The sequence below is a fragment of the Colossoma macropomum genome, unplaced genomic scaffold, assembly GCF_904425465.1.
Source record: "Colossoma macropomum unplaced genomic scaffold, Colossoma_macropomum, whole genome shotgun sequence".
Taxonomy (NCBI): Eukaryota; Metazoa; Chordata; class Actinopteri; order Characiformes; family Serrasalmidae; genus Colossoma; species Colossoma macropomum.
In genome coordinates, this window is record NW_023494805.1 from 3,740,565 (window position 1) to 3,764,765 (window position 24,201).

General features: G+C 38.7%; 1 long non-coding RNA gene across 1 annotated transcript; it reads left to right on the top strand.

Annotated features, from left to right (window-relative positions):
* The first annotated feature begins 200 nt into the window (after nt 1–200).
* On the top strand, nt 201–23,481 carry LOC118825654. Its single transcript, XR_005008678.1, has 5 exons — nt 201–228; nt 7,383–7,506; nt 17,685–17,807; nt 21,267–21,375; nt 22,011–23,481. It is a non-coding gene; the product is annotated as an uncharacterized LOC118825654 (long non-coding RNA).
* The last annotated feature ends 720 nt before the right edge of the window (nt 23,482–24,201 follow it).

Below are 24,201 nucleotides of genomic sequence, written 5' to 3' on the forward strand. Positions count from 1 at the left end.
TTGACAATTCTTTTCATCTAGGTGGCTCTTATGTTTATTATTTCTCTTCTGTTTTTGCCAGGATGGACTGGTGACCTGTCCAGGGTGTATCCTGCCTTCCGCCCAATGACAGCTGGGATAGGCTCCAGCACCCCACCGCAACCCAGAAGGATAAGCGGTTTAGATGATGTATGTATGTATGTTTTTGCCGAGATTAAACAGTAAAGGCCTGTTGGACACTTTGTGAAGGTAAGTTTTGTTCAGTATCCAACAAAAATATCACTTTCTAAAAGCCATCTGAGCTTTAATCCTCTCTGAAAGGGTTCTAGATACATTCAGCAGATGTGATCCAGTATCATAACATTCTTTATGGAAGGTTTTGTGCATTATTTTTTCATAAACTGTCACTGTTAGCAGAAATTGTTCATGATAAGAGTGACAGTTAATCACAAAAACTCTCAACTATATCTGTATGTTTATCTCTTTATTGTTATTTGTTGTTGTTTGTTGTTGTAAGTTCTGTAGCTGATTTATGATCCTGTTTATCTGTGTATTAGTGTGTTATATAACTCTGTGTGCAGTGTGAGGGTCTGGATCTGACTGTGTGGTGTTTGTTTAGAGACGTTTGAGAAGCTTCTGTTCAGTTCTGTCCATAAACCAGCTGATTTCACAGCATTTAAACATGTGATTGTGAGTCTGATACAGAAATTAAGTTATAATTATTGAACTGCTGTAAATAATGAACCGTTAGACTGTGAGCTGTGAAAGTGAAAGCGACTCCTCAGTGGTTTCTCGTCCCTCTTTTCCTTCCTCAGTGGAAAACAAGACGTGCTGTAGGCCTGTAATAACTTTGACAGGACTTTGCAGCATTAAAGGGCCCATATCCTACATTTTCCTTTCATTGCCTTTCATTCAAGTGCTCATTTGTGTGGGTTTTTATATGAAAATAGTCATTTGGACCATTTTTTCAGCCTCTCTTTATCCCTTACAACTAACCAGGCTGTTTTTGTTTCTGTGACCTCAAGACCAACATGTAAATGAGCTCTGTTCTGATTTGCTGCCCATTCAAAAAGCAGTTGAAGTATATTTAGAAAGGAACCTTTTTATAGAAGAAGGTTAGCTGCCTGACAGGTTTTTTCGCTCTCACACTCCAGAAAGCTGTTGCATTGCTAAGGTTATGCTATAGGAAGAAGGGTTATTTTGTTATAACTACAAATATGTAGGTGCTACTTTTTTGGGTTTTTCGAGACTTTGAGGAAGTCTTGAAGGGGGGAATGAAGTATATTTAGAAAGGAACCTTTTTATAGAAGAAGGTAAAAACACTCTTAACATTGAGTATAAGCTGATGTCTGAAGTTCCAAGTATCTAGGAGTTCCCTGTGTGCTCTGTTTGTGCAGGGGATAGGAATGTTTGAACCAGGGGGGGCCTCTGGGTCCATAGCCCCTCAATTTAAAGGTCCATAGGGAGTAGGCCTCTCACTTTCTCCCTTCTTCTTAGGTCCAAATAGATGAGATCATGTTAAAAAGAACCATATGCTCTGTCTCCTGTTTCAACAACAAGAACCATATATATATGCTGTTGGTCAGTCTGTTCGGGAGAGGACATTTAGAATTGGCACGGATCCTCTCTCAGGTGCTTTATAGTGCTTGATATGATGCTGTTTTACTATGTAATAAACCGTTTGCTAGCAACACAGTATCAGCGGAGTTTTTCTTCACAACATCTACACACCATCGCCACTAAATAAACAACATTATTTGGCGACGAGGATGGGATCGTGTTGTGGCTGGCTGCGTCGCCGACAGCCTCAGCGCACTAACTCCCGCTCCAGGCCGGCAATTCAGGTGAGCACTGGTTTTTTCGTGGAGGCTGTTGAGTGGCTGCTGTCTAGCTGCACCGTAAAGACTCATGTGTGTGTGAGCGATGCTGTGTGGATGTTTGGAGTACTTCTCCGTTCTAAATTTGGGGGGTTTATAGCGTTGTGCATGCCGCAATAAAAGGGGGGAGTATAATAGAGAAAAGGAAAGCTGATGTAAAAGTGTAGAATAGCCTAATTAGTAACGATAAAGTGAGCTAAATAACACCATGCGAGATTAATGAAGGTTGGGCCCTTATCTTCTTAACGGTAAGACATGTGTATATTGGTCACTGCGTGAAAGTTGGCTTAGGGAAATAGTCGGATCAGGTTAGAAAATAAAAAGGGAAAAAGAAGTGAAAAGTAACAGTCCAGGGCCCTGGGAAATTGGATTAAGGGGAAATTAGCTTACTGGGAAAAAGAAGAAAGAGAATAAAAGAGGAAAGAGGTAAAGAGAATAAGAGAAGTTAAAGAAAATAGAGAAGAAAAGTGAAGAGTTAAAAAGAATAGAAAAGTTAAGAGTTAAAGAGACATAAGTGAAGTTAAAGAGCATAGAGATGATATGAGTGAAAAGAGAAATAAGAAAAGGGAAGAGAATAGAGATGATATGAGTTAAAAGAGAAAAGGAGCCGCAGATTAGGACCAAAGCCCTCTGGGAGGCGGTGTTAGACGGGCCTAAAATCCTGGAAAATCACTAGGTGAATTTCTGGGTCAGTTCTAAGGAACTGGAGGTGTGGAAGGGAAAATTCAATTATAAAGTTCCCACTCGAACGCTAGTTGACGAACAGTGTCTGAAGCAGCTTTTTATTGAATATTCGCACCTCATAAAGGTAGCAAAAATTTAGAAGAAAAAGGGAAAGAAGGAGCGGCGGAAAAAGCATGCTATAGGATCAGTATGAATGAGTTGACTTTCAGATTGAGTGTTGTTCTTTGTCTTCTGTGTGTTCTGAGCTCGCTGTGTGTTTCTGTGTGAGGGGGAGTGGCCGCCCCTTACTGTGTGTGTGTGCGGACCTGGGGTTCTGTGAGTGTGAGTTGCTTGACTTGGCTGTGCTCCAGCTGCGTAAATGGCTTTAAGACTATATAAATGATAATTTTTAAAAAAACATATGAGCCTCTAAAGAGGATGTTTTTAGATTGTTAAAATATCATGAACTTTCCTGGGGGATGTTTTTAGATTTAAGATAAAGTTAAGATTTATGAGCCTCATAAAGAATAAGAGGACTTTTATAAATTAATTTAAAAACATTCATGAGCCCCCAAGAAGGACGTTTATAATTTGGAGAGGAGTGGAGAGACCAGTGAGGATGTTTGTGTGTATGGGTAAAGAAAAATTTAATAAGTATTATTAATAAGTATGTGAGGTGTTATTAGAGTGAAATAAACTGAAATTTCTATATTGATGATAACTGGGTATGTAAAGGAGTAAAACAGTTGTTATAGATAAATATGACCTAAGTGTTGGCAGATAAAGGGTGTGAATCATATGGGATTGCTTTTGTGGGGTTAAAAAATACCTAGTGAGTTTATTTGATATTTAATTCTGATTGGTTTCTATGTTTATACACCTATGGGGTGTGTAAGAAGAGGAGAAGGAGAGAGAGGGAGAGAAGAAAAGGTGATACAGACACCTGGTATGACATCTTTGAACTTTAAAGAAGGAGCAAATACAACTCAGAAACCTAAGCTAAAAATAGAGCTTAGTGTGAACAGTAGTGAGGAGATTTTTGAAACCTAGAGAACAGAAGGGGGAAGAGCATGATGCAGATTAATCTGTGACAGCTCAGAGGATTATTTTAGATGTGGAAGAGGGGTTTTTGACTTTGACTGGACACCAGAGGATGTGACTGACTAGTAGGGTGTATTACAGAAGAGAGAAACTAAGTGGAAGGCATATGGATTTGATTTCTAGGGGTTACAAATCGCAGACCCAAGGGCAGACAAAAACAATCCAAAAGGGTTGAGGCAAAAACGAGTGAGTCAAAATACAGATGAATAGTCAAAAAGGGGGAAAACACAACACAGGAAATAAAAGTTCAGTAGCTTTAGAAAGAAGCAATACTTTGCACTGAACTGTTCTAAAAGCCCAGGTTTATACTGAAGCTGGTGAGAGGTCACAGGTGTAATAGATCAGTACTCAGGAGTCATGTGATCTCCCAGAGGATTCTGGAAGATGGAGTCCAGGGAAACCTCTGAGCCATAGGGATGCATGACAATCAGTAGGGAAAAATGATAACAGTGATCCCTGATCTGTTGGAAGGAAACAAGGGGGGTTTGTGGTGATAAGGCATATATATGTCTACCGTATGGGTGGATAGGATGCTGTTATATGGCAATGTTGAAGCCCCCGTATGAGGTTTTTATTGTCCAGAAGGGAAAAGTTTCTGATGAGGTTCAATCAGAGGCTATTTCTGGAAGTAGGAAGAAAAGGGAACTAGCACAATTTCATAATCTGGAGTCCTATCATTGGAGGATAAGTCTAGGAGAGAAGGACTATTTCCATGGTATGGTGTGACATTGATAATATTACCTACACCCTACAGGGTTTTGCAAATGAGACTATAAGAGGTTTTGAATACTTGTCAAATACACAAAAGAGTCACAGACTGACGTTGCTGAAACATGACATGGCTCTTGATTATCTTTTGGCCAAACAAGGGGGCCTGTGTGTGGCTCTGAACTTAACTGGTGATGCTTGTTATACTTTGATTCCTGAGAGTACTGATAAGATGACTAGTGTCATAGATGCATTGAAGCATATAAGGGGGGCGTTTGGCCCATCGGAAGGAGCTGGAGGGTTGGCGAATGCTTGGTTGCAGGAGAAATTAGGACCATTGGGAGCAGTGTGGGTTCAGATTATGATAGCAGTTTTTATATCATTGAGTGTTTCTGTACATGGTTGTTAACTTTTGCAAAGGCAATGATATTGAGAGGGGTTGGAGTTGTGATGCCTGGAGATCAAGTTCAGATGCCATTATTACATAGGACTGACACAGACTATGACAAAGAAGTGGTGATAGAAGGTGAACTGATGGAGAAATATCCATTCTGAATATCTATTCTTATTATAATCCTAACATTTATTTCTGTTACTATTTGGGTATTTAGTAGTCTCTTACTATAGAGTGGGATGATAGCAGGGGGAAATGAAAAAGGGGATTTATAACTCGGAATAAGGTGAAAGTATGATACTGTGAATTTCACATTTACTTATAAGGTGTTAACCCATATGTGATGTTTCAATTTGCATCTGTTGTTTTTGCAAAAGATACTGGTTGGTGGTTTTCTTTCTTTCCTTCAAGAACGATGCTGGGGGAAGACCACTGTAAGGGTGGCTGGATCTTCGGTGACCCTGATGTTCATGGACAATAAGATGGGACTGAAGGACTTTGAATAAGGACACAGTGATACGATGCCCAGGAGTCAACACATCATCGACACTACACTGAGAGTCGACGCTGCTGAGGAGCTGCAGTGTGATACATTTTTATGTCTTCATATATATTTGCATAGTATGGGATTTAGTATATTATATGGTAAGGGGGTTTAAATTGATTGAAGACTGATGGTTTCTGTTAGGGGGTGAGTGCATTGGGACCTCAGATGTTTTTTTCTTTTTTCGGGTGCTTAGGGATAAGGGTGTTAGGCAGGGAAAGGTCCATTGGAAGGTCCGATGGGTCGACCAGCCTGAATGTGGACATTGTTTTGATTTTATTTTCTGAGGTTTCCATATGTATTTGCTTAAGTCATATCCATATACAATTTGTCAGAATACCTCGTTTTAAAGTGGTCTGGAGTATTTTATGTGGTCGCCTAAGGCAGAGGGGCCGTGAGAGAATTTTTCCTGTCTAGATTGTTTGAAGGACATTTCAGGAATGTTAGCTGCCTGACAGGTTTTTTCGCTCTCACACTCCAGAAAGCTGTTGCATTGCTAAGGTTATGCTATAGGAAGAAGGGTTATTTTGTTATAACTACAAATATGTAGGTGCTACTTTTTTGGGTTTTTCGAGACTTTGAGGAAGTCTCGAAGGGGGGAATGAAGTATATTTAGAAAGGAACCTTTTTATAGAAGAAGGTAAAAACACTCTTAACATTGAGTATAAGCTGATGTCTGAAGTTCCAAGTATCTAGGAGTTCCCTGTGTGCTCTGTTTGTGCAGGGGATAGGAATGTTTGAACCAGGGGGGGCCTCTGGGTCCATAGCCTCTCAATTTAAAGGTCCATAGGGAGTAGGCCTCTCACTTTCTCCCTTCTTCTTAGGTCCAAATAGATGAAATCATTTTAAAAAGAACTATATGCTCTGTCTTCTGTTTCAACAACAAGAACCATATATATATGCTGTTGGTCAGTCTGGCACGGATCCTCTCTCAGGTGCTTTATAGTGCTTGATATGATGCTGTTTTACTATGTAATAAACCGTTTGCTAGCAACTCAGTATCGGCGGAGTTTTTCTTCACAACATCTACACGCCATCGCCACTAAATAAACAACACAGTCTAGGGTGAAAGCACTCCTTATACCTTCAGCGTAAATGAAGGGGGGTAATCTGCTGTTAATGTTGTGTGACGCCACAATAACAATGAATTGGCGGGATCTTTTTGCAGCGTTGTGTCCATATATGTATTGTGTGGTCTGGGGAGTGAGTGATATGTTTTGAAAGTTTGACAGTGTTTACACACTACATCAAACTTTTATTTAAAAAAAATAGGTGTATAGAGGTGGCATGGTTATATCTCCACCAGGTCTGGACCTCATCTTGGTTAAAGGTGCAGTAAGCAATTTATTTCTTTTATTACTAGTAATAACAGAAATAAATCGATTACTGCACCTTTAAACTGTTTTTGTTGACCTAACCTTAAATACAATACTAGAAGTTTCTTTTTTATAAGAAGTACTTTGTAGTGACTAAACTAAGCTAAAGTAAACTAAAGTATTGGGACACCTACACATCACACAGCTTCCACTCTTCTGGAAAGCTTTCTACAAGATTTTGGAGAGTCTGTGTGAATTTTCACCCGTTCATCCAGAAGAGCATCTGTGAGGTCAGATACTGATGTTGGACGAGAGGGCCTGGCTTAATTTGAACCCCCTGTTAGTAATGGGTGTGGCTGAAACACCTGAGCTTAATAATTAGGAGGGGTGTCCCAATACTTTTGTCCATGCTTTATGGTTAATTAACTCAATCTCACACTTACAATACAGTATGAAGGAAATCAAACCTTTAAATGAAGTATATTTAATTTAGGCAAGCAAAAACAAAACCATGTGTGTTGTTATTATTGCACTACTGCATTTAGCAGTTTGTGAACCTTTCCTTAGCCAACAAAACAGCAGTGAGTGGTAAGAATTTCTAGGGAAGCTAATAATTGAAATTGAGCTAATTAACAGCACAGATGTTTTTTCATGACCTTGTTGATCCCCCTTTACCAAGAGTGCCCATAGTTATTAGAGCTCCTTCTGTTTGTGGTTTACCAGTAACGTGTCTTCATCAATGTAAAGACGTTTGGCTCAGATTAAAGGCTGAGGGTCAGATGGTATTTTCCTCTTTAAAGTTCAGTTCAGATCATAGATCATCATCTCCTGGAGCTGAAGCTGCAGACATGAGTGTCTGTCCTCATTCTTTCCTCCTGGGTCTGCTGATCATCCTCTACCTTCAGTCCTGTGTGATGGGAAGAAGTAAGTTAACGTTCTTCCCTGAGTTTTGGCTCTTTCATATGAAAGATTGTCATATGAAGTTTCAGTCCAAAAGGCTGTACATGCATTTGTTACACTTTTGGATATAACATAGTTTTGAAAAGAATAATAGTTGATGTATTATGTTGATTTGTATTTCAATAATAAAGGTTGTATTAATTGTAATATAGCATTGATATTTGATGTATATCAATGTGATATTTTTAGAAAAGGATTCTTTTCTAGCATGTTTAAAGCCCATTCCTAATCACCAATCACTGAACTTAACATAAATATAGTGAAAATAATTATCACTACAAATAATATTTGGTTAAATGTCTATAAAGTGTGATAAAATTTGCATTTAAAATAAGCAGCCCAGAGATTTAAAAAATAGTTTCCGGGTGATAACCCCCCCCCCCCTACTTCTAAAAAAGTCAGTCATGCTTGTTGTCAGTGCCCAAATACATCTCCAATTCCAAAAACGTTGGGACAGTGTGTGAAATGCTAATAAAAACAGAGTGACTAGTAAATTCTGTTTGATCTGTGTTCATCTGACAAACAGTACAAAAAGACAATATTTGATGTTTTACTTGCTGTTCGTTATTTTTTGTAAATATACACACATTCCAAATTTAATGCTTGCAACATGCTCCAAAAAAGGTAGGACAGGTGCATGTTTACCACTGTTTACCATTGCATCACCTTTCCTTTTAACAACACTGAATAATCGTCTGGGGACAGACTTGCCCTTCACGCACAGAGATTTCTCTGGATTCCCTGTATCTTTTGATGCTATGCACTGTGAAATACCTAAAATCTTTTCAATCTCTGGCTGAGGAACATCATTTGTAAACTGTTGGATTTTTTGCTGATGCATTTTTGGCAAAGTAGAAAGCCTGGACCATCCTCGCTAATAAAGAACTCAGCCCTTCCTGAAAGCTACTTTTTTGGGGGACCTTTCCCAGTTTTCTCCCCATATCCAATTCCATCATATCCAATTCCATCCACTAGTTAGGACGAAGTACACAAATCATGTGCTTGAGTTAAAGTAGAGATACTCAAGGTAAAATATTACTGCAGTAAAAGTAGAAGTTCCTCCCTTTAGACCTCCACTTGAGTAAAAGTACAAAAGTATTTGCCTTCAAATGTACTTAAGTATCAAAAGTAAAAGTACTAAAAGATTAATTATGGCTCTGATGTCCTGTTATCATTTTTCGTAACAAGACTCGCTTCATTAACTCATTTTAGGTGAAAATACTCCAGTGTCTCTCTTGGTAAACCAGTCTTTTAATAGAATGTCATTAATTAGTGACGCTGATGTCTATTAAAATTATCATAAGCACAAAACACTGAAGGCAAACAGTTTCCATCAGGTAGAACTGAGTGGCTCTGAAATCACTTTTTACAAACAAGCAAAGTTTCAGTTTAAGATTTATTTGAACTTAGTTCCAAGTTTAAGTTTAATAAAAACTTTAAACTCAGATTCACAAATGAGTTTCCTTTACTAAACTGCATCTGTAGGTCTCTGTTCATAAACATAAACCAGCCTAAACTAATTTACTATAAAATGAAATGTGTTTGTATAAATTCAGAATAAAGACCCGTCAGTCACAACTGCATATGAGTACATATTTCTATATTGTGGTCTATTTACACAAAATTAGGTTAGTTCATCATTTATGTTGAATAGACTCTCCCAAAATTTTACGCTTCTGCACTGACGTTGAACCGTGTGCTGCACTGGGTCGGTATGACTAACAGGTCAAAACAAGCTCAAAACAAAGTGACCGCTGTGCCCTGATTGGTGTTCTTGCTTTGCGCTTCTTTCATTTTGACATGTTACGTTTTTATACACACATAAACCAGAAGGAGCGACAGATTTCTCAGAATGTAGTGGAGTAAAAAGTGAGATATTTGACTTTGAAATGCAGTGGAGTGAACGTAAAAAGTCCCCAAAATGGAAATACTTCAGTACAGATACACGAAAAAAACTATTTAAGTACAGAAACGAATTACATTTACTTAGTTACTGTCCACCACTGTTAGGATGTTATGACTCCCCCAGTCCCACAACACCACCAGCGCTGGGAGGGTGAAGGCCAGCACAGGCTTCCTCCAAGACCTGTGAAGCCACTGCATGTTTTTGAACTATCGTTAAAGCCATCCTACCCACCCAGAGAGAGTGAGGACAGCTGTGCTCTCCTGGACCCCCAGCCATGGATGACTGTAGCATCAACAGGGATCGAATGGGATGTTTTCTGAACCTTAAACTGTCCCTTTTGGAACCTGTTACAGGCTTCAGTTTCAGAATGAGTGTATATTTACAAAAAACAATGAAGTTAATAAGATACAACTATTATAACGTGACCTGAGTATGAATAAAGTAGCATATACTGTTTCCCTCACTCAGACTGTAGTGTAGTGTACTGTACTGTATGTGTGTGGATGAACTAACAGACTGTAACACTGCAGCTTTATTCACAGTATTAACAAGAAGAGTAAAGTTAGAGATGATCTCACCTGCTGTAGCATCATTACACTCACTAACACTGTCATCTACAGATCACTTCACTACATCACCTCTTCACTCTTTACTACATCCTTCTTCATTTTATTATTATTATTATTATTATTATTATTATTTTCACACAGATTAAGATGCACCAGAGAAATGCTATTTCAGTTTCTATACCAAACCAATCCCTGTAGCTGTTATTAGTGAGTACAAAGAAATGAGAGATGACTGTACAAGAGCTGGAGTGATGTAAGTTCTCACCCCCATCCTTTATTCCTTTATTAATATTGGAATAAGACAAACCATATTTAATATTATTACTTTAAGCCACTGTTCGTTGTTTAATCTTATTGTTGTCACTTAGATCCACTGCAAACTTTAACATTACAAACGTTTACTGAACATTTTATTATATCAGACATGGTTTATATGATAATCTATCAGATCCATTAATCTAAAACACTGACAGTGATCTTTTCTTCACTGCAGTTTTACCACCAAGAGGGGGTATGGTGTGTGTGGACCCCAGCTTTAGGTGGGTGAAGGAGACCATGGTGTCACGTTTCCTGCCACTCATCAGACGGAGCTAGTTCGGAGGATGAGGATCACTCCGGAGGATCATGTGACTTTGCTGAGGAGTCTGGGAAATGGAGTTCGTGTCAGAACATGCGAGCGAGGGAACTAGCTCCGTCTGATGAGTGGCAGGAAACGTGACACCATGGACAAAATCGATCATCGAATTGTGGAAAGTCCGGACAACCATGGACACAATTGATATTTGAATTATGGAAAGTTCAACTTCAACTCAGCTAAGTAATTAAATAAAACCAGAGCTGTGCTGGAGTAAGATGAACTATATTTAATATAACTATTTTAACCCCTTTAAATCTTAGGCTTATTACTCAGTAACTACAGGGACTTCAGTGCAAACTGTCTGAGCTATGCTCAGGTTATAGAAGAGTGTAATAAAACTTGGACCTGCTGGTGGACCCTGGCCATTTAAGGGGTTAAGCTGCTGTTCTTTCTTAACTCTTACTGTCGCTCTGTTAACAGACTTTACAGACATTACAGATTTTTACTGAATGTTTTTATTATCAGGCATGTTTTATATGATTATCTCTCAGATCTGAAGCCTGAAACACTGGTGCTGATCTTCACTGCAGTTTTACTAAGCTGAAAGGGGATTGTGTGTGTGTGTGTGTGTGTGTGTGAGTGTGAGCGTGTGTGTGTGTGTGTGTGTGTGTGTGTGAGAGAGTGTGTGTGTGTGTGTGTGTGTGTGTGTGTGTGTGTGTGAGTGTGAGCGTGTGTGTGTGTGTGTGTGTGTGTGAGAGAGTGTGTGTGTGTGTGTGTGTGTGTGTGTGTGTGTGTGTGTGTGAGTGTGTGTGTGTGTGAGTGGGTGTGTGAGTGTGTGTGTGTGTGTGTGTGTGTGTGTGTGTGAGTGTGTGTGTGTGAACCCTGACTCTAAGTGGGTGCAGCGGGCTGTGGACAGAATGGATCAATGGATTGTGGAAAGTTCAACCTGAACTCAGCCAAGTGATTAAATTTTCTCTCTATATATGGAAAATAAACTGCTTTCTACTTTCCAGCACTTTATTACTATTGCAGTGTACTCGTCTCTGACTGGGATGGAGGAATAAAGATTTCTGTTTTTTTAACAAGTCAGCTTTCAGCATTCGGTACAGACTGGAGGAATGTGGTTTTTTAAGTCAGAGTGAAATACATGAATTCAATATCTTCAGTGTCCTTTTACAGTACTATTTACATCATGCTTATACACCGATCAGGCATAACATTATGACCACCTCCTTGTTTCTATACTCATTGTCCATTTTATCAGCTTTAATCATTATCATTTTAACACCTCAGTGTCGCTGCTGGACTGAGAGTAGTCCACCAACCAAAAACACCTAGCCAACAGCGTCCTGTGGGCAGCGTCCTGTGGGCAGCATCCTGTGACCAGTGATGAAGGACTAGAGGATGACCAACACAAACTGTGCAGCAGCAGATGAGCTCTCGACATCTACAAGGTGGACTGACAAGGTAGGAGTGTCTAATAGAGTGGACAGTGAGTGGACACAGTGTTTAAAGACTCCAGCAGCACTGCTGTGTCTGATCTACTCGCACCAGCACAACACACACTAACCACCACCACGTCAGTGTTACTGCAGTGCTGAGAATGATCCACCACCCAAATAGTACCTGCTCTGTGAGGGTCCATGGGGGTCCTGACCACTGAAGAACAGGGTAAAAGGGGGCTAACAAAGTATCAGAGAAACAGATGGACTACAGTCTGTAACTGTAGAACTACAAAGTGCACCTATATAGTAAGTGGAGCTGATAAAATGGACAATGAGTGTAGAAACAAGGAGGTGGTCAGAATGTTATGACTGATCAGTGTATATACAGAATAAAGAAAGACAAAGAAAGTTAAAGTGTATCACACCTCTTTTGTGTAAGTTTTAAAAATGCACATAAACAAAGCCAGAAAGGTTTGTATATATAAATATGTTTATCAGTTTTTGACATAATTTGAAAATGCCTGTTGCTCTTTACAATGTATGTAAATTTCATGATGAATGGGCCAAAAGAAACGGCTCAAAATTATTTGAAAAAAGTTTCCATTGACTTCCATTAAAGGAACATTTGTTTCTTTCTTCTCCTTCTTCTCCCTTTCCTTCTCCATTTTGGATACAAGATACAAGATTTTGTTCCGACAACAGCTAAGAACACTGCGAAAAAAAAACCCTTACATGCTTAAATGGTTATTTGATGGTGAAATGGTTCTTCAGATTGATGGAGAATGTATGGTATGTGGTTCTATGTAGAACTTTTTGGAAAAAAAAAGACATTCAGTGGGTTCAAGAGGTTAATTAGGGAGCTCCTGACTTCCAAGGCCCCTCAGCATGTTGCACCTTGGTGTCTGTATGTGTTTATATTGCCATAGGCCGTGCTCACGTTTAAGGCTCATTGGATCATTGCGGCTGTGATCATATCCTGCTGACCGCACTGATGGGCACATCACCACCATAACTGTTTTTTTGGAAAAACATAGCCTACAGTGAGGGACTTGAGGTAAACACACTAAAAGACTGAATATATCTGTGTACAAGGCCAATTTGGCCTGTCAGAGCCAAAGCACTGGTTCATTGTTTTCCACCTCCAGGCCCACCTGTTTATCGCTAGAAACCTTTTTTAATACAATGAAAAGGGAAAAAAGAATGAAAATTGTATGTTCACATTTGTTTTACATAATAATAATAATAATAATAATAATAATGGTAATATGTTCATATGGTTAATATTGTTTACGTTTTATCTTTCTTATTATCAAGTAAATTCTTTTTCCATTGATTTTTGCCACATATGACAAAGTGCTATCACTGGCCCTCTATTGTCCCCCTGGCTCCCCTCAGTATAGGGCCAAGGATCATCAGTAGACACTTCTTGGACCACTTGTGGTCTGCAGCCCCAGAGTTGAGAAACCTTACATTGGAGCTGAGCTGTGTAACATGTGCATTAACACCTCATTCACTCTGAGATCAGTCCTCTGACTCAGGGCTGCTTCATGAACAGTAGCTCAGAGTTAAAGTACAGACAGAGCTGAAGCTCTAAATCCTGATTAAATGCTTAAAGTTCAAAGGCCAGAGTACACTGACTGGACAAACACAGACAAACAAACTGCAACTCCTTTTTGAAAATGGCTCTAGATAGCACCCAAAAGGGTTCTTCCATTGTAGCAAGCTTGGTATCGTAACAATAGCAAAACCCTTTTTGGTGCTATATAGAACCCTTTTCAAAAAGCTTCTATGTAGAACCATCTACAACCCTTAAAGACTCATCTTTTTTAAGAATGTACCTTTAGATTATGGACACTGATGGAAAGAGGCCAGAGTACAGTGAGAGGACAAACACGAACAAACAGGAACTTTCGAATGTCTGCAGTTGTTCTTAGAATGTCCAGAAAAGGAACTGAAAAGCCAAAAATAAACAGAGAGAGCAAAGAGAGAACTTTCTAGAGTCTGTTAACTACCAAACACTGGTACAGTGTATCAACCAGACGCCTGTGTGTGTTTGTGTTGGTCTGTGTTGGTCCAGTCGATGTACGCTGGCCTTTAAACTCTGAACGTGTACAGAAACGTCCCAAACATCAGAGGAGCTGTTTTCACTGGAGATTAAATCTCTTCATCAGATACATCATATAAGACCTTTCACTGTGAGATATACCTTAATTAACAGCTACATTTAATTAACATCCACATTTAATTACCATCATACCATCATTTCCACTGTACTTGTGCATCACAAACAGATAAACAGGTGGCTCCCTCTGCTGGTGAGAAAATGAAACTCTAGTTGGTGTCAGGGAAAAAACAGACACATGCAGAGATGACAGAGAAAGACGCTTTACAAATACAAGCTTTAAGAGAAGAATCAGTCACCATGTGGCTCAAAAAACACAAAGTCTATGTTTATATTGATCTATTTAGTAATGTCAAATGTTTATCTCACAGTAATGAAGTCATTTTGAGAGAAGCAGTGCTGACTGATGAGCTGTCCCAGGTCTAGTTTGCAACTGCTGCTTTTTACTGACTTGTAGTAGATTCCTGTGCATTTAAGCTTTTAATGGTCTTAGCAGCAAATCAGCAAATGATTTGTCCACATATTCTCATTTTAAGATTGTGAACAGGTTTTCCTGCAACAATTAATGCAACGCGTTACAGTTGAAATGACTGCAATGCCAGGTTAACATAAAAACTATGCACAAATCATTTCATGTATATGATCTCTGCATTTTCTGTGTTTGTACAGAATTTGTGAACAGTTGACAATGTGACATTGACTCTAGATATGAGCAGCACTCAGAATAAATTACTGAAAGAACAGGTGGTTTTCTCTTGTACAGCTGGCAAAAGCAGGTTTAGAGAGTAATGTAGCAGTGAAGTAAAGATTAGTGAGACTACTTTTTCAGGATGTAATAAGAAACATAATCCTATTACATCCTGCAAGAAGTATTTACTACCTCAACACTACCTGCCAAAGTTTCCAACTCTGTTATGCTGTTTTCATTTTCTATATGGACCATTCCACCGAATTTCAAACTGCAGTCCCACAGTAAAAACTATTAAAAACAGTAAAGTATTCAGATCTTAGATAGAGTCGCTCAGAATGAGTCGCTCTCAGGAGCTCAGTGAACTCCAGCGTGGTACCGTGATAGGATGCCATCTGTGCAACAAGTCCAGTCGTGAAATTTCCTCGCTACTAAATATTCAACAGTCAGCTGTCAGTGGTATTATAACAAAGTGGAAGCGATTGGGAACAACAGCAACTCAGCCATGAAGTGGTCGGCCACGTAAAATGACAGAGCGGGGTCAGCGGATGCTGAGGTGCATAGTGCGCAGAGGTCGGCAACTTTCTGCAGAGTCAATCGCTACAGACCTCCAAACTTCATGTGGCCTTCAGATCAGCTCAAGAACAGCGTAGAGAGCTTCATGGAATGGGTTTCCGTGGCCGAGCAGCTGCATCCAAGCCTTACATCACCAAGCGCAATGCAAAGCGTCGAATGCAGTGGTGTAAAACGCCGCCACTGGACTCTAGAGCAGTGGAGACGTGTTCTCTGGAGTGACGAATCACGCTTCTCCCTCTGGCAATCTGATGGACGAGTCTGGGTTTGGCAGTTGCCAGGAGAACGGTACTTGTCTGACTGCATTGTGCCAAGTGTACAGTCTGGTGGAGGGGGATTATGGTGTGGGGTTGTTGTTCAGGAGTTGGGCTCGGCCCCTTAGTTCCCGTGAAAGGAACTCTTAATGCTTCAGCAGACCAAGAGATTTTGGACAATTTCATGGTCCCAACTTTGTGGGAACAGTTTGGGGAGTTTGGCCCCTTCCTGTTCCAACATGACTGCGCACCAGTGCACAAAGCAAGGTCCATAAAGACATGGATGAGCGAGTTTGGGGTGGAAGAACTTGACTGGCCTGCACAGAGTCCTGACCTCAACCAAATAGAACACCTTTGGGATGAATTAGAGCGGAGACTGCGAGCCAGGCCTTCTCGTCCAACATCAGTGTCTGACCTCACAAATACGCTTCTGGAAGAATGGTCAGAAAATTCCCATAAACACATTCCTAAACCTTGTGGAAAGCCTTCCCAGAAGAGTTGAAGCTGTTATAGCTGCAAAGGGTGGGCTGACATCATATTAAACCCTATGGATTAAGAATGGGATGTCACTCAAGTTTATATGCGTGTGAAGGCAGACGAGCAAATACTTTTGGCAATATAGTGTACATAAAATCATAATTTATTGAGTGCTTTTTATTTGGAGGTGTCTGTCCAAAACCATAACCACTAAATTTACACTTCTAAGAAAAATGCTTACATTTTTTGTCCAGTTCTCTGTATTGGCTCACGCTGTATATGTGTGCACAATTAGACTCATTTTAGGTGTTAACCACAGAGGCTTTTCAGTAGAAGAAGAGCTTTTCTTCTTTGTCTTCTTCCTTTTAACCACAGAGGGCTTTTTGTGGGTCGGGTGTCAGGCACCCTTAACAACACACGTTTTGGCAATAAGTAGACTACAGTACATGTAGTAGATAAGATGCCTTACTACAGTACATGTAGTAGATACGGTGCCTAATTTTAAAATATAAATATATATTTAAATATAAGTATTTAATTTAAATATAAAAGTAGCTTTTGCTTCACTTAACCATAAAATAGTATTCTGTTTTTATTTTTATGTTTGTTTATTTTTGTTTGCTCTACTCTGAACTGGACACTGAACACTACCACCACCATGTTTCACTGTTGGTATGAAGTTCCTATTGGGGAACGCTGTGTTAGCTTTATGTCAGATGTACAGGACCCCTGCCCTTCTCTCTCTGTCTCTCTCTAGCTAATCGTGTGTTTTGTTTGTTGTTTTGGCCTTGTCGGCTCCTGAAGTTCAATCTCACTGCTCAATAACCATACAAACAAGAGTTAAAAGATAGTTGTGTCACCTCTCCCTACTCTTGTAGTTAGACCCTAGACCCCTAGCATTTAGCTAGTAAAGTGGGCTCATTTAACTTAATATCATCCAAAAGGACAGAAAATTAAAGATTTCAGGCCCGACTGAAGTTCTATGCTGGATGCACATCACTTTGAAAGGAAATTCTGTGGATTTTCTTAAAAGGAGAATCTTTTTTGCACAAAGCTGCTCTACAAGCACACCAAGTTCATTAAATTAATCACCATATGTCTGTCTGTCAGGACAAAACATCGTGACCTGCAGCCACATCTTGTTCAGGTGTCATTTCCTGTTACTTTCACACCTCCGTGTGAGAAGAAGCAGACTGACTGAGGTCAAGGTTGGATCAGAAAAGGGGACAGAGAAACAAAATTCTTACATATTAATTGTCTTTTTAAACACACATCAGTTTCAACAAAATGCTCGGACTTTTAGAATGTATAGAACTACAGGGTGAGAAATAAGAGAAATGAATCTGTAGCTGTATCTTGATTTATCTTTATCTTTATTTATTGTATGGTTTCTTTATTCTTTGGTCTTAACTCACATATTAACCACAGAGGTGTTTCCGGTAGAAGCAGGGTTTTTTTTTAGCTTTTAAGCTACATTATACACCCACTACCCTCCCACCTGCTGATAAAGATGAAACCGATCTCATCACAGGCTGTTCAGATCACTGAAGATCATCTCCTGGAACTGAAGCTGCAGTCATGAGCATCTGTCCTCGTTCTCTCCTCCTGGTTCTGCTAATCATCCTCTATCCTCAGTCCTGTGCAGTGGGACAAAGTAAGTTAACATTCATCCTCAAGTTTTTGGCTCTTTCATGCTGCTAACCTGTTTATGGGAATTAATTCCAATGTCTTTATTGTAATCAAATGAATTACATGTTTAAACGCTTCTTAATTCACCAGTGGTGGACAAAGTACACAAACCATGTACTTGAGTTAAAGTAGAGATACCCAAGGTAAAATATTACTCCAGTTACAGTAGAAGTTCCTCCCTTTAGACCTCCACTTGAGTAAAAGTACAAAAGTATTTGCCTTCAAATGTACTTAAGTATCAAAAGTGAAAGTACTAAAAGATTAATTATGGCTCTGATGTCCTATTATCATTTTTGTAACAAGACTCGCTTCATTAACTCATTTTAGGTGAAAATACTCCAGTGTCACTCTTGGTAAACCAGTCTTTTAATAGAAGGTCATTAATTAGTGACGCTGATGTCTATTAAAATGATCATAAGCACAAAACACTGAAGGCAAACAGTTTCCATCAGGTAGAACTGAGTGGCTCTGAAATCACTTTTTACAAACAAGCAAAGTTTCAGTTTAAGATTTATTTGAACTTAGTTACAAGTTTAAGTTTAATAAAAACTTTAAACTCAGATTCACAAATGAGTTTCCTTTACTAAACTGCGTCTGTAGGTCTCTGTTCATAAACATAAACCAGACTAAACTAATTTACTATAAAATGAAATGCGTTTGTGTAAATTCAGAATAAAGACACGTCAGTCACAACTGCATATGAGTACATATTTCTATATTGTGGTCTATTTACACAAAGTTAGGTCAGTTCATCATCAATTCCCAAAATTTTATGCTGCTGCACTGATGTTGAACTGTGTGCTGCACTGGGTCGGTATGACCAAAAGGTCAAAACAAACTCAAAACAAAGTGACCGCTGTGCCCTGATTGGTGTGGAGTGAAAAGAAAGATATTTGACTTCGAAATGTGGTGGAGTAAAAGTAAAAAGTCGCCCAAAATGAAAATATTTCAGTACAGATACACGAGAAAACTATTTAAGTACTTTAATGAATTACACTTACTTTATTACTGTCCACCACTGTAAATCACTCACTAATTAACTGAGTATGATAATTAAGTAAGTTGGCATATATATATATATATATATATATACACATTTTATTTATTTATTTATTTATTTTTTTGTCTGATGTAAACACTGCTATTCGGATACAGACTTTACAGCTCACCTTTGAGTCTTTGCTTAGTGTTCCAGCAAGAGGCCCTGCAGCAGGGTTTCTTAGGCAAGAGGGTAAAACAAATTACAGAGAAGTCTCTCTTCACCCAATGAATGCCAGTAATATTAGCTTATCTGTTTCATAACCAGTCATCACCCATGATGACTGACTCTCTTTAAGCATTTTAGCACCTGTGCTGTATGACATCAGAGCCTAAGTAAATATCTACTAGTTCAGACCATGACTTGAACAGATGAGAAGAGACTGTATGACAGTAGGAGGAGTAAAACTCTGAGAACTCAGGTTGGAGCTCTGACCTTTAAGATAGACTCCTCTTTGAAGAACAGAGGTAGGACTGTTTCATGAATTTTTCCATTTGCATGAAGAGATTTCACATAGAAATTGTGATGAAAGGACACATCACCGCTCAGATTTGGGGAGTTAATGTATTCACTAGGCATAAATTCAGTATTTTTCTGTTTACTATTTTACTCATTTTGATATTGTGAGGGTGTGACTCAGTAAAGGCAGGGAGGCAGCTTCAGGGAGTCAAAAATGACAGATGAATATTTTGTAGTGCGGGGTGTGCTTCTTCCCCAAACATCGAGCGGACCTTCTTTTAGAGTCTGCGTGTTGGAAGGGTCCATTATTAAAAAGTTTGATAATCCAAAAAACTGAGACTTCTAAATGATTATTTCAGGCTTTACAGGGCGACTCACAGCAGCTCACACTCATCATAATTTAGCCTGTTTTTACTCTCCTCACTCAGTAATGATACTGCTTTCAGCTTCAGCTACATCATCTTACATAGTGCAGCTTTAAACAAACAAAAATAACAAAGCCCCCCTTCCTGCTACTGAATAAATGTGATCTCAATCTACAACTGGACTTGATTTCATTTGCAGAAGTTTTATTATATGATTTTGTTTTTCTCCTCATGTCTTACTATGTTTTTATGGTAACACTTTCTATGAATGTCACCTTTGTAAGCATCTATAAACACATTCATAACATGTTATAATGCATGCATAAGACATTATAAACATAGCTATAAATATTTATAAAAATGCATTATACATTATAGCCATGTTTATTATGCATTATGAATTGTTAACATAATACATTATAAGTACTGATCATAACAAACGATAAGAGCTCATAAGTCGTATTTGTCCGCTCTAAGTAAAGTGAAGCGTACTGTACTAAAGCCTCCTCCAGTGTTCAGAGTGAGGCTTCAAGTTGAAGTATTTACTGAAGGATTTACTGAAACACTAAAACATTCACAGTAAAGCACATTACAGGCTTCAAATGTCAGAGTTTAAACTAGTGCTGCCATCAGTGTTTTACCCAATGTGGGAAAGGTAATGTTCACCACCGTTAGCTTGGTATTTGTCTTTACTTTACGCTCTCCAAGCTGGGACTGACTTCTTTGGCACTGACATTATAACATGTTATTAACACTAGTTATAATGCATTATATTAACAATTCATAGTGTATCATAAACATGGCTATAAAGTGTAGTTCAGTGTAATTCTTTTCTATAAATATTTATAACCATGTTTATAATGCCTTATGAATACATTATAACATGTTATAAATGTGGTTATAGATGCTTACAAAGGTGATATTCATAGAAAGTATTACTGTTTTTTTTGTAGTGCAGCTCATTTTTCTATCCTTATTTCAACTAATACCTCTTACTAATCTGAACTTGAGTTTACTACATCCTTTAACCCTCCTGTTATGGTTGGGGTCAATTTGACCCCATTCAGTGTTTAACGTCTGTAAATAATTGATTAACATCAGGTTTTTTCTTCATATTTAATGACTTTTCATAAATTAATGGAGACCACTGGGTAAACATGAAATTGACATGATATGTTTTCAATGTTCTTTACATATTTTTGTATGCATCACTGTTCTCCAGGGTCAGTTTGACCCCAGGCTTACTTAGCTCTGTAGAACATAAGAAATAATCAACGTTTTACACACATTTGTTTTGGATGATATTGAGGTTGCTATAACATGCAATTCTGTAATCTCCGAAAAACTTCCTTCTGCTTTAAGGCTTTAACCTAACATAAACATAGCTGTAGTTGTGCAAGAACCAGTGATATTTCACACGACATGGGGGAAAATGGGAACACAGAATTCCCACCAGAACTTTGGTTTAAATTTCCGTGGTCACTTTGACCCCACTGATTAAAGATGCTGGTAAATTTGAGGATAACAGGAGGGTTAATGTCATTATTATTATTTCACACAGATTTGTTTGCACCAGAATGCTGTATCAGGACCACTACATTTAAAATCCCACTAAGACACATTACAGACTACAAAATAACAGACACTCGCTGTCCAAAATCTGCAGTCATGTAAGTTTCCACTCTTCATCCGTATTGAAGGAGAATTCCACCAATTTTTTCAAAATTCCTCTATTACTCTATGTGAGATATAAACAGAGTGATTCAGAGTGGTTTGGTGTGAAATGGTTCAGATGCCTTTACAGTGGTGGTGATAGGAACCAGGGGTCGCCATGACTACAACACAAATATAGACGTTTTATTTACTATCCAGAACCACCAGTGAACCTACACGAGTCTTCTGAGTTTATATGGAATGGTGATGATGGAAAATAGTGGAAAATCTCTCCACCATGAAGGGAAAAAAAAAAAACATATTTTAGGCCAAACTCTTTTCAGAACTATACAACAATGTCTCAGTCATCAGGCAGTGAATTCATAACCATTTCATGTAGTAACTTTCTGTGAAGGAGCTTTTAGAGGTGGACGTCTGGTTCCTATCACCACCACTGTGAACAGTTCTGACTCAGTAAGTTTCTCTACAACAGAGCGTTTCACACCAAACCACTCTGAATGACTCTGTTTACATCTTAACCATTTAATTATGCACAATATTTGAAGTATAGTTTTAAATCAAATTTAGTAGTCTTTTTTTTTACATTGTAGTTAAACATTACAGTTAAACACAAATCTTCTCTTTTCTGCAGCTTTACCACTCGGAGCAGTGATTTCTGTGTAGATCCCGACCTTGAGTGGGTTCAACGCGCCATGAGAACAATTGTACTTCGCAGGCATAAAAATGAGGCCCAAACCCAACCTGCACTTAAGACCTTGAGGTCCAAATCAACAACAGATCTGCATGAACATCATGAAACTGAAGCCCAAACCTGGCCAGTAAGAGAGACTTTGAGATCTGATCCAGCTACAGATCCACCTGAAGATGAAAGTGAAGCCCAAACCCAACCTGCACCCAAAAATTTGAATCCTGACCCAGCTGAGCTCATCTTGTTCTGCCAAATCTGAAGCTTAAACCCCAAATCTCCTTAGTTTCTTTCCCTCTTGGAACACAAACACAGGGACACCAGTGACACAGTTGGACATATATGCAGTTTTTTCATTTTGCTGTTGTCGGACGAAAATCTTGTATCTCCAAATTGGTAACTTTACAGGAGAAGGAATAAACCTACTTTACTTTTAATGTAAGTCAATGTAACCAGACATTATTCCAAGTCATTTTGGGTCATTTCTGCTGGTCTGTTCATCATGAAATTTACACACAATGTAAAGGACAACAGGTATTTTCAAATTTGGTCATAAACTGAAAAACAACAAAAATGGAGATACAAGGTTTCTTCTGACAACAGCGACATACTGCCAGATTTTTTGTGTATGCCAACTTATATTTTTATGTTCCAATATTAAATTCCACCACACAAGTCGGGGAGAAAGGTTTGACTGGCTAATTCCATATAGACAAAAAACTTCACAGGAGAAGGAAAAACACATCCTTAACTTTCAATGGAAGCTAACGTGACAAATTTTCCAAGTACTTTTGGAGCATTTCTATTGGTCAGTTCATCATTATGTTTTAACATTGTAGGCCAGCTGGAGTTTTCAAATGAAAAATACAAATATACAAGTATTGTATTGTACTGTAAATACAAGTTCATTAATAGTTGTATTTTTGTAGCAGGGCTGAGACTCATGACAGTGTTTAGGGGTAGTTTGGTTTTGTTTAGTATGAAGTAGACTTCTGGCTTTATACATTAAAAATGTGAGTTTTATTTTATTATTTTATTATTATTTTCCATTTGCCACATAAAATGAAACAGACTGAGAACAGTAGCCCACAGGTCCATCTCATAGACTCATACTGGGCAATATCATGTGAAACATCTAAACAGCTCACCGAGCTTTGAATTCCCAAATTTGTAGTTTAATTAAATTTTACCTTGCAGGATGGCATAGGAATGTGAAGCTGAGGAGGCACAATAGTCCAATATTTAATACCTTTTATTCTAAATCATACATGCATACAATACCCAGTTAACTCCACCCAAACATTTAATGATATTTTCAAATGGACATACAGCTCATATAAAGTTCAAACAGCTATACGTCACCTACATGTGTGTGTTTCTGTTTGCCTTGTGTTAGATTAAAGTCTTTCTTCTGAAACTGTTTTCTCTCCTCTTTATTTAGGAATTAAAAGGAATGGAAAGTAATCAGATTACATCACTTTAATTACAGAACTCTGCTGCTCATCTTCTCACTCATACTTGCTCTCTAAACCATATTACACCTGTTCTGTAAAGCACTGCATTCACTACAAAATTCTTCTGCTCAGTTACGAAACTCTAAACCACCTCAGTCTTCCTACTGTTACGACCCTAAGGGTCATGATGTTTTGTTCTGTCTGATTTTCGATGTTTCTTCCTTTTCTTTCACATATTGCAGTGTCATGATGACTCCAGCCCAGCAGGGGGCTCGATCTATAAAAGCTGGACTACGACCAGGTGGAAGCGAGAGGTGAGAGAGAGTTCCCTGGCTCTCTGACCACCAACCTGAGAAACGCTCATGCTTCATTAGATTAACTCTAAGGCCGTGATGGCTGTGTTATGGAATAGTTTACAAGGTGTTGAGGTTTTCAGTGTGGTGTGTAAAACCTGTGTTTCAAATGGTGTTGAAGCTTTAATAGAAGCTCCAGCTCAGATGGTGTTGATGTTACCTTTGAAGTCTGTATGTTCTCCATCAAAGTCTGTGAGGCCTGGACACTGCAGTGTCTTTACCTCCTCATTTAGGGACGGAGGACATTTTTGTTTCTTTGTTTTCTCCTGGTTATTGGTTAAAGTAAGTAGTTGGGTTAAATTTGATAAAGTTTGATGACTGGGTCATAAC